Raw genomic sequence first — 17128 nt, forward strand, 5'->3', positions numbered from 1 at the left:
CAGTTTGTTGAATGCCTTACTGGGGGCTCTTTGTGCGTGTTGCAGGCCACCCGCCACCTGTTCACGCCCGCGGACCGCCGCATGCCACGAGTGCGGGTGGAGACAAGACAAGCAGCGTCCCTGCAGGCCCACCGCATCGTGGTGGCCATCGATGGCTGGCTGCGACACTCCCGCTACCCGAACGTACGACTGCACCGTGACGCCCCGCACGCCGTGACACCTCACCCGTCCGTCCCGTGGTCGGCATCGTCGGGCTCATTCTTCTGTCACTTGACGCGCGGCCACGCGGCTCTGTATGCAATACAGCCGTCGAACCCAAAACACGAACGGTGACACGGTGAATTGGAAGTCAGGGTGGATGAGATGGCACCACTGTGATTTTTTTGTTTGAAAGCATGGCAAACTCACCTGTGATTCAACCTAGGTTATTAAGGTGTTGTAAGTTGATAGTCTCAGCCCAGTCACCAATAACTGCACCAAAAACGATATTAAATTTGGTCGTGCACTTCGATTGTTTGATTTCCATCTCTGAGAAAACTACTGCGTTTGACTGCCATGTGATGAACATTACTTTGATTGGCAGAGTGGTTGGAAAAGCACTGCCCCCCTACAATTTGGACTGCATTTCACTTCAATGGATCTTAGAAGTAGCTCTGTTATGTCTGCTCCTGTGGGTCGTCCTTGACCACGAAGGGTTTGTATAGATTGCTTGTCTTGTGCGATACCATTAACACAATGAGAAACAAAATTGGTGAAAAGTAAAATATATTCTTAAGATGTATTCTTTGGGTTGTATCTTTGTTTAAACAGATGTCGGTTAATATTCTACATAATGTACGTTAGGTACAAGGTTGGCATTGTGGTTGTGCTTTTCATACCTATTTGCCACTGCACAACCGAGCGACACCATGGCTGGCACGGTTTAGTAGGCTGCAGGTTGTTTATCCACTGCAAAAGCGGATCCATGCCATGGACGGTCAATGCTTTGAACAAGGCTAGGCACGTGCAGATGACGCTGTGGTGCCACGTCCCCGCGGTGTACTGACTGCCGTCACACAATTAACGTGTCGCTAGCCCCGCCCCTGGCCCTGCTCGGCCCCCGGATAAATTTGGATGCCTTCTGGGGCCAGCATACTACAGTTTGGTTCTGGTTCGACACGGCAAAAAGCCAGTGGGTGACCACAGACACTTCGAGAGATCTGCACTGTCTGGGTTCCAATGTACCAGTGGAAAAGGGATACCGGTGACGATTGGCCACGTATGTGCATATGCATGTTGAACTTCTTCCGTACCATACGTAGACAACCGTGCTAATCGTCGGTGTGCTTGTGCAGGGCCATTTTGTGCGCTCTCTGGGCGAATGTGGGGATAACGAGACGGAGACGGAGGTGCTGCTGCTGGAGCACGACGTGCCACACTAGCCCTTCAGCCAGGCCGTACTTGCATGCCTGCCCCCTCCCACGTTCAGCATCACAGCAGAGGTACGCATGAGACGTGTGACGATATGTCAATTCATCGATTGAGTTCAATTCTTACGCCTGCGGTGTATTGGTGTGTTCGGTCGTGCATGTGAGAATCCTTTACTTCAATGTTCTTTATTACAAGGCCCACGGGCCACTGGTGGCCCCTGGGTGGCCTTTGGTGTGGCCCATGACGTGTGGCCCCCGACGTATAGGCCCCCGACAATAGACAAATGCGAAAACACCCCCCATCATCATCATCGTGCTGTCAAACCGCAATAGTGCCTCTGCGGATGTGTATGCTTTAACCTTTAACATAGCTATTTCTGTGACCAGTCACAAGCTAATCATTCAGCCATTTCAATGCTAAATTTTATGCTAATTCCTTTGTCAAGGCTCTTTGTTCCTCTCACACAGCTTAAAAGCCGTGATCTGAACGTGGCTCTCTCACTCCAGCGCTGTCCTACCAGACAGTCTCGCCCCCTTCACCTGATGAAGGCCGCTTGTGTTGTGGCCGAAACGTCGTGAGAATATTATTGTGTTATTTTATTTTATCAATTTATTATTTTATTCTCATTCTACGTGACTTTACCGAAAGAACCAAAGAAGATGAATCATTGCAGTCACGAAAGCTTTAAATCGAAATTTAGTTTCAAGATGTTTGGCCTGCGTAGAATACCTTCTAGAGGACCTCTCTGGAGCTCTCCCTCCAGTCGAGGTCCTTCCGTTGCACTGTCATGAACGAGAAGCCACGGGGCTCTACACCTTTACCGCAGACCGTATATAGAAAAGCCGTCGACCTGAAAGAAAGTCGATGGCTCGGACACATCATCGTAAGAAGAGAGGAAATTCACATCGGAGGAAGGAAGGCGACGGACTTATGGAAGCACCAGGGCGGAGACCCGAGAGGCAGGCTTCGAGAGATGCGGATCAAAGTGGTGAGCCAGGATGTGGAGGACTCTGCAGTAGCCGTGGAGATGGTCCAGTACATAAATGAATGGAGCAAGGGGACTACAGACTTTTTTCCTATAACGCTGTACTTGCGTTCCTGAAGAACACCGAATTGTGGAAAAATCGCATAATAAATAATATAGGGTAAAGCACAGTCCGCGATAACACGTGAGATGCGTACGCAGGCTTAACAAAGACTTCGGGTACGTGAGTAGCATCTAGAAGCATCCAGAAACATCCCGCCTTGTGTGATGCTACACCGAGGCAACCGTACAACCGCTTATTCTGCCTCGCACAACGCAGTTCTGTTCACTCGATCGCCTTTTATCCAATTCGCATCCATGTTATGAAAAAATGTGTTGCCTAATGCATTCATCGCATTATATCTAATTCACGATATGAAAACACGCAGAGTTATAGGAGAACGGACTGTACTTTCAGAATATTCAGTCGCCTATTGAGAAGATAGAACGCCATTAGAATGAAGTTGGTTTACCCATGTATGGCTCACCCTGTGTTTTGTTTGTTGTAAGGCAGCGTTTTGTTGAACCTGGTGCTGTGTGTGTCCCGTACAAGGACCAGGCTGGCAGGGAGGACCTTCGTGCGTTGTCCATCTGCAGTGTGGATCCTCCAGGCTGCACAGACATCGACGATGCCCTACACTGCAAACCGCTCGACAATGGGAACACCGAGGTATTCATTTGGTGGTGGTAATCGTGGTCACGGTCGCGGTAATTCGTGCCTATTCCTTTCATGGTTTTGTCAATGCTAGCGGAGGTTACAAGGGGAGTTTAAGTGGCACAATGATAAGTGCACTGCACATTCATCCTGTCAAGCTGGTTTAGTTCCAGTCATGGCTAACACCGGTACAGAGTGATATCTAAAAAAAACTGCCCAAGTTCTCCCCTTCACCACCTGCATTGACCATCGTAACAAAGCAAGGTCAAATGACAATCGCAACCCATTACGGCATGGAGAAGCCCTCATCCTGCAGTGGATTGACAAAGGGGTGGACAATATTCCTGTTATTAAGTTTCCAAACATTGTTGCCTTAGTGCCCGTATTCTTGGTCTCTGCTCGGCTCAGGACTGACTTCAACATGGCTTGGTTCTGGCTTGATCTGCTCCGTTGCCTCCAAAGAAGTATGAGTGGCTCAGCTGTGCCTTGGCTCAGGCTCAGCTCACGGAAATTCTGAGCGTGGCTGGGAGCATGCAGAGATATACGTGGAGGCACAAGGGACACGGAGGCTCAGGGCTGGAACCATGCTTAGAGGCAGCTTGGGTTTTAAGCGTTGCTTTGATGTGGCTTATTGAGAATTAGAATCAGAATATTTATACTGGAGGAATCCAATGAGCTATAAAGCTATTTTTCACATGTCCAGTAGAGGCGGGTAAGAACGTTACAACAGCAAACAGTACAAAAACATAATAGTAGTGCAAAGTACAAGAAAGATCAACAAATAACCCAAACACAAACAAATACAACTAAACCATCCCCATCTTACCAGGAAAAGCCCACTGAGGTATTGATTTATTTTTGATTAGTGATCTGGCCACAACTGAATAGCTCAACAAAGTGGCCCATCATTTGGACATTTATAGCAGCCAAAATAATAGAAATAATCTCAATGCATGTTGCGCGAGAGCCAAGCCTGAGCCAAGCCATGGCTAAGACCCCACTGGCCTAAGTGTCCACGTCACTGGCCGAATGCCTGGTTCACAATGAATGCACCAGGTAGTAATGGGTGTGCATTTCATTTCACATTATTGTGCTTTGGTTGGAGTGGCTATGGTGGAGGTTATGCATGCATGTGGAGTGAGCGACTTCCGCCAGACGTCTAGTAGAAGGCGTCTTATTTATTAAAAGCACACAGGGCGATACACTTCGTAACGTGGCTACACCTAGGCTGTACAAACACGCAGCCCATTTGCGTCCTGCGTAGCTACGCTGGCTGGTTGACGAGCGTAGCGGCGGAGACAGAGCTGCTCTTGCAGAAGAACCAGCCACGTGGTCGGAGACGAAGAGATGACGACCGTAGCGACGCAACCAGGACCCAGACCCCACGCTAACAGCCCCGAAGTTCTGATTCGGTGCTCTTTATATCTGCCTGGAGTGGCCAAGCTCCACCTCTGGCCACGCCCCCTTTCTAGAACCTTCTAGGCCCTTCGGGATGGTTCCCGGAGCTTCTCGACTGACTCCGCCGTTGACCTTTACCCCAGATACGCCCCTTCATTATAAGGCATTATGTAATGCAGCTATAACCTTAATTACCCTTACAGGCCGGCAGGTATCACCCTGTCATTACACATCCATGCATGTGAGGGTGGTGACGGTGTGTTAATGTGTGTTCTAGGTTGGGGTACACATCGCCGATGTGAGCTATTTTATCCGGCCGGGGAATGCCTTGGATGAGGAGGCATCTCTGCGTGGTACCACAGTTTACCTGTGTGAGAAGGTGAGATGTGGATTTCTTCTTGCCACAATATCAAGTGTTTTACGACCCGCCGATTTCATCCTTTCATTCTTAACTTTACGACATGATGTAAAATATTACGATGTAACGATCATCGCGGTACCAGTTTCCCCACAACTTTGTAATTGTATTTGACATTTTCACCACATTTTTTTGCGTGCTTTTCAGTACTTCCCGTATGAATAACGATAACTTAAAAATGAATTAGAATTTAAAAAATGTGCAACAACAATGCTAAATATCTCTCATGATGTTTTAAACGAGGTGATTTTTGTGGATTTCTTATAATATGATGTACCGTGACATCATGAGCGGCAGGCTATCGGCGCAGTGGTAACACTCGTGCCTTGCAGCAAGGAGACGCTGGGTTTGATTACTCAACTCTTGTGCCTTTTTGCTTGCAGCTTTGTTTGTTCTCCCCCCTGTTAATGAATGGGTTTCCTCTGGATTCATCAGATTTCCTCTAAATAAAACCCATACAATCTTAACTGGCATTCGCGAAAACATCCCCTTGCTGAACAGTTACCTGCAGGTGACTTAATCATGTGTGGGTTTGCTTGCAAAACACTCGTTGAGTTGGTGCATATGTATTTGCCAGATTGTGTTTATTGACAGAGACGTTGTTGCGTTTATGTGTTTGTGCGCCTGCAGAGGATTGATATGGTGCCAGAGTTATTGAGCTCAAACCTGTGTTCCTTGAGATCCAACGTCGACCGGTGAGATGCACCAACAACTGTGAACTCGCGAGTGTGCACATTGCAACCCATACTCAGCAGCTAACGTGCGTTGTTGCCAGGTGCACATGTAATCCCATGATGCGTGGCACTGTTTAAGTGTCATTGTACAGATCCACACAAGCATGTGTACATACATAAGCAGCCAAACCAGGATGGCACAATGGTAACACATGTCTCACAGCAAGAATGGCCTAAGATTGATGCCCGACTTGGTTGCCTTTCCATGTAGATTTTGTATGTTCTCCCCCTATTTAGCATGGGTTGACTCCAGGTTATCAGGTTTCCTCTCATCGCTAACATAAACGTGTTATTACTACTATGATCCTTAACCATGGAAAGCCTCACTGAATCTCATAACTTCGGGAGGGTACTGCAAAGCTTTTGCAGTCGAACAATGGTTGCTACATATATATTCCAGTTGAGTAATTTGTAACAACCCAAACCGGTATTTGGCCAAACATCCCGCTGCTGAAAGAATGACTCGACTACCAAAAACTTGGCAAGACCCTCCTGAAAAAGAGTCTCGAGACTTTGCGAGGCTTTCCTGAGTGAACACCCTGCACCACTCCAATGTCGACGACTCTGCCACTCGACGGTGAATGGCGACGGTGCATGTGCTGTGCGCGTGCAGGCTGGCGTTCTCGTGCATATGGGAGATGACTCCAAAGGCTGAGATTGTGAGCACACGTTTTACCAAGAGCATCATCAATTCCAAGGTGATTCCCCCCCCCCCCCCCCCACAGACGTTCAGTTTTTGTAAAACTCTCGTTTGCTTTCACGTGTATTGTATCGGTGCCTTGCTATGTTAGTGCAGTTGAGGTTTACGGATGGCTGAGAGGTCAGAGCATTGAGCTTGCACCTCTGAGTTCACAAGTGTAGCGAGATGAAACGGGTTCACAAGTGGTAGTATGTATGTTGAACTTCTTTCGCACCGTACGTAGCCAACTGTGCTAATCGGAGGTGCGAGGTAGGACATGAAAGTAGTGAGTTGATGGTCTCTGTCCAGTCAACAATCACTGCACAAAACACAGGTTTGTTTTTTTAGGTTAGATCGTGTAAATATGTAAATGTGTCATTAAACCCACCCCCACCCGACACAGCCAACTAATAAGGGTTGTCACGTAAACAGAACATGCCAATTCGTCACGAGTACAGCACACCGGTGTGTTGTACCAGTGACGAATTGGCCACGTTCTGTTTATGTGACAACCCTTACTAGTCGGCTGTGTCGGGTGGTGGCGGGTTTAACGACACATTTATGTATTTACACAATCTAACCCAAACAACCTGTATTATGGATGATATTGGTCACGAAAGCCTACGTGTTAAACTCACTGCACGAAAGACCACCAAATTACATTGCACTAAATTTGGTTAAATTCCAGCTTTGAGAATTAAAAAAATATATCAATTTAACTTTCTTTGAGTGAGCGTAACCCTCAGTGGTCATCGGGAGCCACGTAGACATCTGTTGAGTTCTGGCTTGGGCTTGGATCAGGCGTGGGCATTGTGTAATTGCGAGGACCCCATGGTTCACCCGTGGTGTGTTCATCGTATCCCCGCAGGCGTCTCTGACGTACGCAGAGGCTCAGCTAATGATGGACGACGCTGGGCGGAAGGATCCGGTCACCAGCAGCTTGCGTGGCCTCAACTCCCTGGCCAAGATCCTCAAGCAGAGGCGCATTCAAAACGGGTAACTCATTGTCAAGATCCTCATCCCCTCCACCGCCACTCGAGCGATGAGCCGTATTAATGTGTGCACCGCATTTAGTCGATCGGCAGGTCGCCTGTGGCGCGGTAAAGTGTGGTTACTCCCGTGTCTTCTAAGACATCCGGCCAGCGTGGAAGAGTAGGCTAAAATACATTGAGAGGGACTGTAAAAGGGTGTATCCCTAGAGGGGCCGCCTCTTATGGGAGCCCCCTTCTTCCAGCAGTGGCTTGAGCAAGCAATTGCAAGGCTGCACCTGTTGCTTTTTTGACCCCATGATGCATGAGGCTTGGGTGAATATCATGCACAAACAAGTGTTACAGGATTCATACTCTGGTTTTTTTCGGTAAAGTCACGTAGGTAAAACTATAAAATAAAATAACAACTAAATTAAATCACGACGTTTCGGGCGCAACACAAGCGTCCTTCTTCAGGTGGGACAACCACAGCCAGAAACAATTGCTGAAGTGGGCAAAAAAGGGCTGTTGTAACAAGAGGCTATATAGGTAAGAGAGTGGGGGGGAGCAAGGGGGGAGAGATAGAGATGGGGGGTGTGGGGTAGGGGAAGTGGGGTGCTGCTAGAGGGATTAAAGGGGCGAGCACGGCAAAATGCCGGGGGGGGGGTAAGTGAGTGGGGCTGGGAGTGGGAGGCTGAAGAAGCTGGAGATGCGGAAATGAAGGCAACAATAAAGAAGTTAAGGTTTTACCTGGTTAATAACATCCTTCTAGATTGGAGTGTTACAGGCTGCTGCGGGGCTACATTGTGGGCAATAGAGGACAATGCAGTGACATAAATTGTTTTACTCTTCTTAATGCTCCCATGTCTGTGCTCCCCCACCTTTGCCAACGCGTACTGACCACCACGGTTAAGTACGGTAAAACCACCCCACGACCCGTATGACATGGGGCGGCCCTCATCCAGCAGTGGATTGACTTAACGAGCTGTGCATGTTCAACTCAAATATCTGAGTTTGTGAAGTGTCTTATATTAAGATTCTGTGTTGTTTTGGCTGGACATGATAATCGCTCATGTCCCTTCTCCACCCGTAGGGCATTGACTCTGGCATCCCCTGAGGTCCGATTCCACATGGACAGCGAAACCCACGACCCGATCGACCTGCAGACCAAGGAACTCAAGTGAGTCTCGTCAACAAGACACCTCCCATGACTGCGATCCGACTGTTGTGCAGATCTCTCTATCAGAATCAAAATATATATTTCTACTGGAAGAATCCGATGAGCTATAAAGCTCTTTTTTCACAGATGTCCAGTTGGGGCAGGTCACAACGTTACAACAACAAACAATACAAGCACACGTTAGGATTGCAAAGTATTGGAAAGGTAAACAAATAACTTAAACAAATATACAAATACAACTAAACAATTTTTATCTTACCAAGTAAAACCCTGACCACAAATGATAGCTGAACAAAGTGGCTTATCACGTGGGAAATTTATTATCAGCAAAATAATCTAAGATAAAGAATCTTGACCCTTGTGGTTGATGTGTTGTGGTGGCAGAAACTGGTGCGTGTACACAGGGAGACCAACTCGATGGTGGAGGAGTTCATGTTGCTCGCCAACATCTCCGTGGCGGAGCGCATCGTAGGCGAATTCCCCGAGTGTGCGCTGCTCCGACGCCACCCGGCGCCTCCGCCTTCCAACTACGACATCTTGGTGAAGGCGGCGAAATCAAAGGTAGAGTTAGAACCCCTTTTAACGACCACCCTTGTTAACTAATCGCTTAACAACGGGCCTCCATAGAGCTCAATGTGTAGGCTTAACCGACCATTTCCCTGTTAACGACGGGCTCTTGTAGGTACAGTAAATATGAATTAATGCCACGTAGAAGGAAAACAAAAAAATAAATATAAAACAATAAAATTATCACGACGTTTCGACTGCAACACAAGCAATCATCATCAGGTGTGAAAACCACAACAAGAAAATTTGAAAAAAGTGGCAGTTATTTTTAACGTTAGCACCACGGAGAGAGATTTGACAGTTTGTTCAGATGGACGAGTCCATCTATGTTCGGAAAAGAGGAGGGGGGAGACAAAAAATAATGGATGCGTTCTGACAGCCACCTTAAGCGTGATCAATCAATTAAGACCCGAAATGGCTTATCAAATCTCTCTCCGTGGTGCTAACGTTAAAATAACCGCCACTTTTTTCAAATTTTCTTGTTGTGGTTTTCACACCTGATGATGATTGCTTGTGTTGCAGTCGAAACGTCGTGAGAATTTTATTGTTGTATATTTTTATTATTTTATTGTTTCCCTTCTACGTGAATTTACCGAAAGAACCAAGAATATGAATCCCTGCAGTCACGAAAGTTTTAAATCAAAATGAATTCATGCATTTATTAACAGTGTTTATTTTAATATGATGTGTTTATAATGTTAGTATCTTTATGTATTAATATCCATTGTTTAAATATTATAAAGTACGTTTTTTGGGTGAACAAGGGAAACTTTCGATGCTATCGGAACGAATTAAGCTTTTAACACGTATTTCCTATACTCGCTTAATGACCAAATCCTTTAATGCTCGTGTTCGTGGAACCAATTACCATCTTTAAGAGGGGTTCTACTGTCTCTAGATTGCTGTTAACCTTTCTTCAATATCATCCTCCTCGCAAGGAATTCAGAGGTCGTCGGGTGGCTCAAATTTTTGTTTGAGGTCTTTTGGTTTAACCGGGTGAGAACTCAAGAGAACATAATAGTCTCATTTGCAAGGGTCACCTGGGTCACCCTATGACCCAGAGATTACAGCTGGGACCCTGGCTTCAAAATCCAGCAGCCACATTGAACATACTGTGTTATCAAGTGTAGGAAGTTGAAGGACTCGGCTCGTTTCCCAGCTACTCCACAGAAATAAGCAACAAAAAACCATCACGATAAATGTAGTACTGTATTTAATTTTAGATAAATTCCAGCACTGAAATGTTGAAATATCAGGTCGACTTATTGTGATGAACATTATGCTCAAAATGGGTGGGAATGTGCTACCCCCTACTGTGAAGCAGAGGTGTCTTGAAACGATGTCAGTATTGGCCTGAGCGAGCAATTGCAGGGCTGCACCTTTTACCTTTATCTTGAGATGTAGCCGTATAGTTTCCACTCGCCCTTAGAGGCAGAACAACTCAAAAGGTGTGACGAACCACAGACAACGCTGGAAGGCAGCCAGGCACTGTGTCAGATGTAGATTAATCCACTTGCTGTACTGCCTTCTCCTGGCAAGCCAGGTTATGGAAACCTGAATGCCCACAGGAAGTGCGCTGAATAACGTTTTCTTTCCAATACACCACAACCCTTGCTGCTTCCCCAGCACTGAACTACAAGCCACGTGCGGGATAGTCACCTCACAAACGCCGGTGTGCCCGATTTTTTTGCGCAGAACATCGAGATCCAGGTGGACTCGGCTAAGGCGTTGGCCGAGTCCCTGGACCGGGCGGCGGTGCCGGGAGCGCCACCATACCTCAACACTCTGCTGCGCATCCTGGCCACGCGCTGCATGATGCAGGCCATCTACTTCTGCTCCGGCATGGAGCCCGACACCCACCACTACGGGCTCGCCACCACCATCTACACCCACTTCACGTCGCCCATTCGACGGTGACGTGCTCTGGCGTCAGGCACACGCGTGAAATCGACCTTCGCGATTATTGAGGGGACTATGTTGTTGTCTTGGTGTGGTCTGGGACTGTGCTGCCTTTCCCAAGTTTAGGAATTTATTTATTAATTGATGTACTTATGCAATGTTAACTTGTGATTACGGCACACCTCCAATTAGCACGGTTGGCTACGTACGGTGCGAATTAAGTTTAACATACAACTTGTATATCTTTTTTCTATTATTTACTTTTACTGATTTGTTTACCTTTCCTCTTCTTAGCACTCCTATCATATACCTACTGGACATCTGTCAAAACGAGCTTTTATCGCGAATCGGATTTCTCCAGGATAAAGATTCAGATTTTGAGTTATTTTTCCAAAAGGTCCTATAAACGGGAAGTTTGGCCAATTCCTTAAATGGTTGTTTGGCTTGTGTTGGGGAAAAACTAGAGGATCCGGAGAACACCAACGCCTACAAGGAGGGTGACAGTGTTCCACGTGCAGAATCAAGAATCCATTGCCGTGTTGCAGCGGCGGCCAAAAGTGAAATGCAATTCTGCCATGGATCGCTAACGATTTTGTTGTGGATCTTAAATAAGAAGACAGATATGAGCAGGCAGCAATTTGCGCTACATCTGTTGACAAATAAAAAATCCTCAACAAAGAATTAAATTCATACATTAACAAAGATAATTTCCACCAGCAGATGGTGCTAGAACGTGGTATGGCCAGAGTACAGTATTCTATCACAGCGTTAAATCCATCTGAGTCATTGTTTGCGTAGCTTTCTGGTGGATCGTCAAACCCGCTGAGATCCACCAGAATGAATCGCGGTGCTTGGTGGATTAATACCGCTGCTCCGTTGGCATCTCGTGGCCATACCGCAGCCTGTATCTACTGTAAATTTAATCTTCATATTAAATAGAGGCTACAACAAATGTGAATAATGTTGTTGTTGTTGTCTCCCTCTACCGTTACAGATACTCGGATGTGATTGTGCACCGGCTGCTGGCCGTGTGCGTGGGCGCCGACCCCACGTACCCGGCGCTCACCGACAAGCAGAATCAGCAGCAGCTCTGCAACAACCTCAACTACCGCCAAAAGATGGCGCAGTACGCCCAACGCTCGTCTGTAGCTTTCCACATGCAGGTGGGAGGCGGAAGTGTGGGCCACGTGGAGCTTGCACGGCGTGTGCTTAGGCACCTGATAATGCGTCCATTCGTCTCTTGAAAACCATTTTTAAGGTCACGAATGCAGGCATCGTATTGTGCGTGTAGTAAGAATCAATTGTTTTCTATTCGCACGCTTACGTGTGGTGGTGCCATGGCTGTACTGGTTGGCTACACTTGACATTGCTTTTCAGCATTCTTCTGTGTTTGCTGAAAAACCTGGTTACTTGGCACATTTGCCCATGATGTGACAACTTTATTTGATTGGCTCTGTCAGGTGATGGAGGATTATAGTCAATACAATTGACATTGTACCTTCACGATTGAACTCAAAATAATCCCCATGACATGATGCCAATAGCACAACTGGAATTAATTAGCGGGGGGATGCAGAAAAATACCTTAAATTTTGTTAAATAATTGTGGGCCTGGTAAGTGATGCGCGTGTGTCTGCTCTTGGCAACGTAGCGGTGATTAACGGCTGCTGTTGTTGTGGTCTTAGTTGTTCTTCAAGAGCAAGGGAGTGGTGAGCGAAGAGGGCTTCGTGCTGTTTGTGCGCAAGAACGCCGTGGTGGTGCTCATTCCCAAGTACGGCTTGGAGGGGACGGTTTTCTTTGACTCCAAAGATCTCAAGCTCAACGTTACCTTCGACGAGGAGGTAGGGCATGTGTTCACTTAACCGGGAGGCATTGGCATTTCCCGAACGGCTGAATTCTGCATTTAAACCCAGGACTGGCTTAATGCACTGGGACCCAAGCCCCCTGACCATCTCTCTACGATTAGGTTTCTATCAGACACACAGACACTTGGTTTAAGGTGGAAGAACGCAGTGAGATACGAAGCTCCGTTTTTTTGCCATTTGGCAGTGTGGACTATTACAGAGGAAGTTACACCGGTGGATACATTAGAGCCGGATGGCTTACAGGGCTATACCAAAATAAACTGAAACTGAATTTAATGATGTAAATGCGTTTCAATTATAAAACGGTCACAATTAAATATGCTTTGGAAATAACTGCCATGACGGAGCCCGTATTGTCACGGAGTGGACATCAGATTAAAAATACAGTAAAATCCCTCAGATCCGGAAGAATTATAGAGAAAATCTAATGCTTTCTGTAAACAATGAGGAACTCAAAGGGCAGAAAAGTACTTATAGAATAAAAACAAATGAGGGAAATAGTAGTTGATGCAAAAAGTGATCTCTAGATGGCAAAAAGCACATGTGTGACCAGTGGATCCGGTCCTTTCCAGCATGCCTTGCATGCCGCATTACATTGTCACTCTGCGTGGATAATGCACACAGCCTAATTTGGACCAGAAGCTCAAAAGGGCTTCTCATGCCTGGTTTTCAGCTCGCGCTGAGGTGGCCCAAGCGGTATTGCATTCGCTGTGTGTTGTGGAGGTTTGCGTTTCAAACTCGGTGGCCACTCCGGTTAATACTGTGGTGTGTATTAAGCGTAAAATATTTACAGGCTATCCGCTTTAACAGTGTACGTTAAAAGATCCTGTAACGTTATTCGTGTGCCAGCATCATGGTTCAAGGTTGGCAAATTACATGCAAATTACTTATTTGGGGAGCACATATCAATCGTTCGCCTCCTTTTACAAAGACGTAGCAGTGACCTTGAATGCAAACGTTTTGAGAATCAGTGAGGCTTTTCTGAGTGACCCATGTAATAGTATGAATAATAACGTTGGGTTTACGTCAATCCGTGCTTGTGTGCAGGGCACTTGGCAGAGAGCAGTCAGCGGTAGTGTAGTGGTTAGCGTTCTGCGCTACGATCCCGGCGACTTGGGTTCAATTCCTTCGCACGGTCAACACCAGTGATGATTATCTGAACCGGTCCTGGGCCTCCCCTAGGTTGACTCGGAACTCAATTGAATGCCTGGTGCGGTGTGTAAACATCGCCACTGGGAAGACAAAGGCGGCCGGGCATGGCGCTGGCGACCCACCCCCTTGTGTGCCGTGCCGGCCTTCATCTGTCCTCCTCGCCAACAGCACTTGCCCCAACAGTCTGTTAAGGCTACATTGGAGATATGTCTTTGTGTTTTGTGTAGGGCCCCACGCTGTGCGTGGAGGGCATCGCGCTGAACATGTTCGACCGCGTGTGCGTGCGCGTGTCGCTGGATTCGTCCAACCTGCAGCACCAGCGGATCCGCATGCACCTCGTCCGCCCGGAGGTACTCACCGTGCGGCGCGACGCGCAACCTCGGAATACCACCGATTTGTATTGTGACCATGCTGCTGTTGCTGCTTGCTGCGCCAGCAGTAGTGCACAAAAAACAAACGCTCTCCGCATCGGAACGTCAGCGGGCCGAAAATTAATGACACAAGCCACAGCATAGCGCTTGTTGCCATGCAACCCAAACTGTGGGACCGTATAGTAAACCCATAGAGACACAGAGATACATAGGAGATACAGAGAGACCCATTATGATTCCTAGAGATTCATAGAGACTCATACAGATACATAGCAGTGCATTAAAAACAAGCTACTGTACGATTGTGGCCATGCAACCCAAACTATGGACCACATTTTACACCACTGTAGTCTGCGCTCCTTCAATGGAGGGGGTGGCAAGATGACACAAACTCTCTCCTGAGGCTCTCCCGTGGCTATCAGACCCATACATTGGCATTTAGCCCCTGAACGTAATACCCTTATAACACAGGAATAAAATATAAACTCCGGTCTTGGATGGAAAAAATATATGTTTAGCTAGCATTTTGAGCTGCAGTCTGTTGTCCTATACCTCCTGTAACTGGCAAATTGGATATAACGCGATGATGAATGTATGAAGGAACGCATTTTTTGTATAACGCGGATCCGAACTGGATTTAACTCGGTTGAATGAATGGAACTACGTCGCGCGAGTAGGAATAAGCGGTCGTAACGGCTGCCTCGGCGTAGCATCACACAAGGCGGGATGCTGCTGGATGCTTCTAGATGCTACCCACGTTCCTTAGTCTTTGTTCAGCCTGTGTTACGCATCTCACGCGTTATTGCGGACTGCGCTTTACCCCATATAATATATATTATTTATTATAACACGATTTTTCCAAAACGTGGTGTTCTTGAGGTACGCAACTACCGTATTATAGAACAGACTGTATATCCAAAGACTATGGGATACTATCCCTACCTATATCAGTTGTGACTGTCTGTGTGTTTAAATCCAGCTTGAAAACGTCGTTATTAATTGGCTTTTCCTGGATTCTGATTGGTTATTACTGTGAGGGGAATCATTATAATTAGCTTTTATTGCATTTTGCATGCTGTGTAAAGTGTCAGTATCACTCTCATTGTTATTATTGGCTTTTACTTTATTTGTATTGGCTTGTATCTATACTTGAGTAGTTTTTTAATGTCCAGTGCTTTTTTGAGATGTTTCGATATGCAAGGTGCTGTATAAAATAGATTTTTATTATGGCCCTAGTTCATTGCACAAGAAGGGCCATTATCTGAAACGTGACCTATTTAAATGATCGTTTGGGGCTGTTGTTGATGAATGCGAGTTCTCAAGATACCAAGCTAAGTCAGGGTGTGGGAGCCTTGGTAGATATCAGATTTCTTAACAAAACTCCATGAGTCTGTTCTGCATGGGTTTCCTCCGGGTTCTCTGGTTTCCTCCCATATCTAAAAATAAGCATGCGTTGAAACTGGTATTAAGGTAGTTTACGTATCGCCATGGGCGGCAGGGTGGCACATTGGTAAACCCTTGCGTCTTGCAGCAAGAAAACTGGGTTTGATTCCCAACTAGAGTGTTACTGTGTGGAGTTGTTAAGTTTTTCAGTGTTAATAAGTGTAATAATAACGTATCACTTGTGTTGGAAATACCCGCATGTGTGTGTGTGAGAGCATTGGTGTAGTGGTTAGCACGCTGCGCTATGAACCCGGCAACCCAATTCCCACTCACCGCCAACACCAGTGAGGATTATCTGAACTGCTGTTTTGCCTACCCAAGGTCAACTCTTTCTTAAATGAGTACCTGGTGCAGTGTGTAAACATCAGCACTGGGGAGAGGTGTTGGCCACTTACCCCCTCGTGGGCCATGCTGTCTAACAGCAGCACAGTCTGTTAAAGGCTTATTTGGGTGACTATCTTCGTTGTACGTTTGTGCCATTTGTGTGTCCGCTGTCACAGATTCCAGGCTACAACCCTGCGGAGTCTACCCCATGGGGCTCGCCTTCTCCCCGGCCTAAGAAACCCAGACAGCACTAGTGTATCGTGGATGCGGTGTCAACAAGATGTCGGAGCAGGTGCATGAGTGGGCACACACTCTGGGTTTTACATCTGCAGAGTTAATTAAGTGTACATTGTGCTCGCAAGCAGAGGTGAACAATTGAAAAAAGCAGTGGCGGTTATGAGAATTGCTACCCTGAAGTAACAGACGGTTTGCACTCTGAACTTGCAATCCAGAGGTCACCGGTTCTTTGTTCTCCTGTCGCAGCGGTTCAAACGGTAGCGCAATTTTTTATTTATTTAGAATTTTTATCTTGCCAACCAGTACAATCAGCCAATTAAGGTGTATACGCATCAAGATGTATGAAAGGTTTAGGATATATTCTTAGCTCTTTCGGTAAAGTCGCGTTGAAGGGAAACAATAAAATAATATATATTTTATTATTATTACGTTGAAGGGAAACAATAACATAATAAAATATATATTTTATTATTATTTTATTGTTTCCCTTCAACGTGACTTTACCGAAAGAACTAAGAATATGAATTACTGCAGTCACGAAAGCTTTAAATCAAAGGTTTAGGATATCTTATGCCCAACTTCTTTGCCAGCCAAGACACTGACCCCCTTGTGATGAAGGTGATTTCACAAAAATATTGGTTACTGAATCGGTGGTGTTTATTGACTAACGCAGCAGCGTCCAACCCACAAAGCACTGTGATCCATTCTGGTATATCTCAACATGTTCCGTGATCTACCAGCAATATATGACCAGCAGTTACCCGGATGGATTTAACCGACTAATAGAACACTGTAGACATGCCA

General features: G+C 46.4%; 1 pseudogene; it reads left to right on the plus strand.

Annotated features, from left to right (window-relative positions):
- Positions 1–17128, plus strand: part of LOC142929676 (exosome complex exonuclease RRP44-like) — a 75462-nt pseudogene that overhangs the window by 7633 nt on the left and 50701 nt on the right.

The sequence above is a fragment of the Petromyzon marinus genome, chromosome 33, assembly GCF_048934315.1.
Source record: "Petromyzon marinus isolate PM22_M1 ecotype Great Lakes invasive population chromosome 33, UKy_Petmar_22M1.pri1.0, whole genome shotgun sequence".
Classification (NCBI taxonomy): Eukaryota; Metazoa; Chordata; class Hyperoartia; order Petromyzontiformes; family Petromyzontidae; genus Petromyzon; species Petromyzon marinus.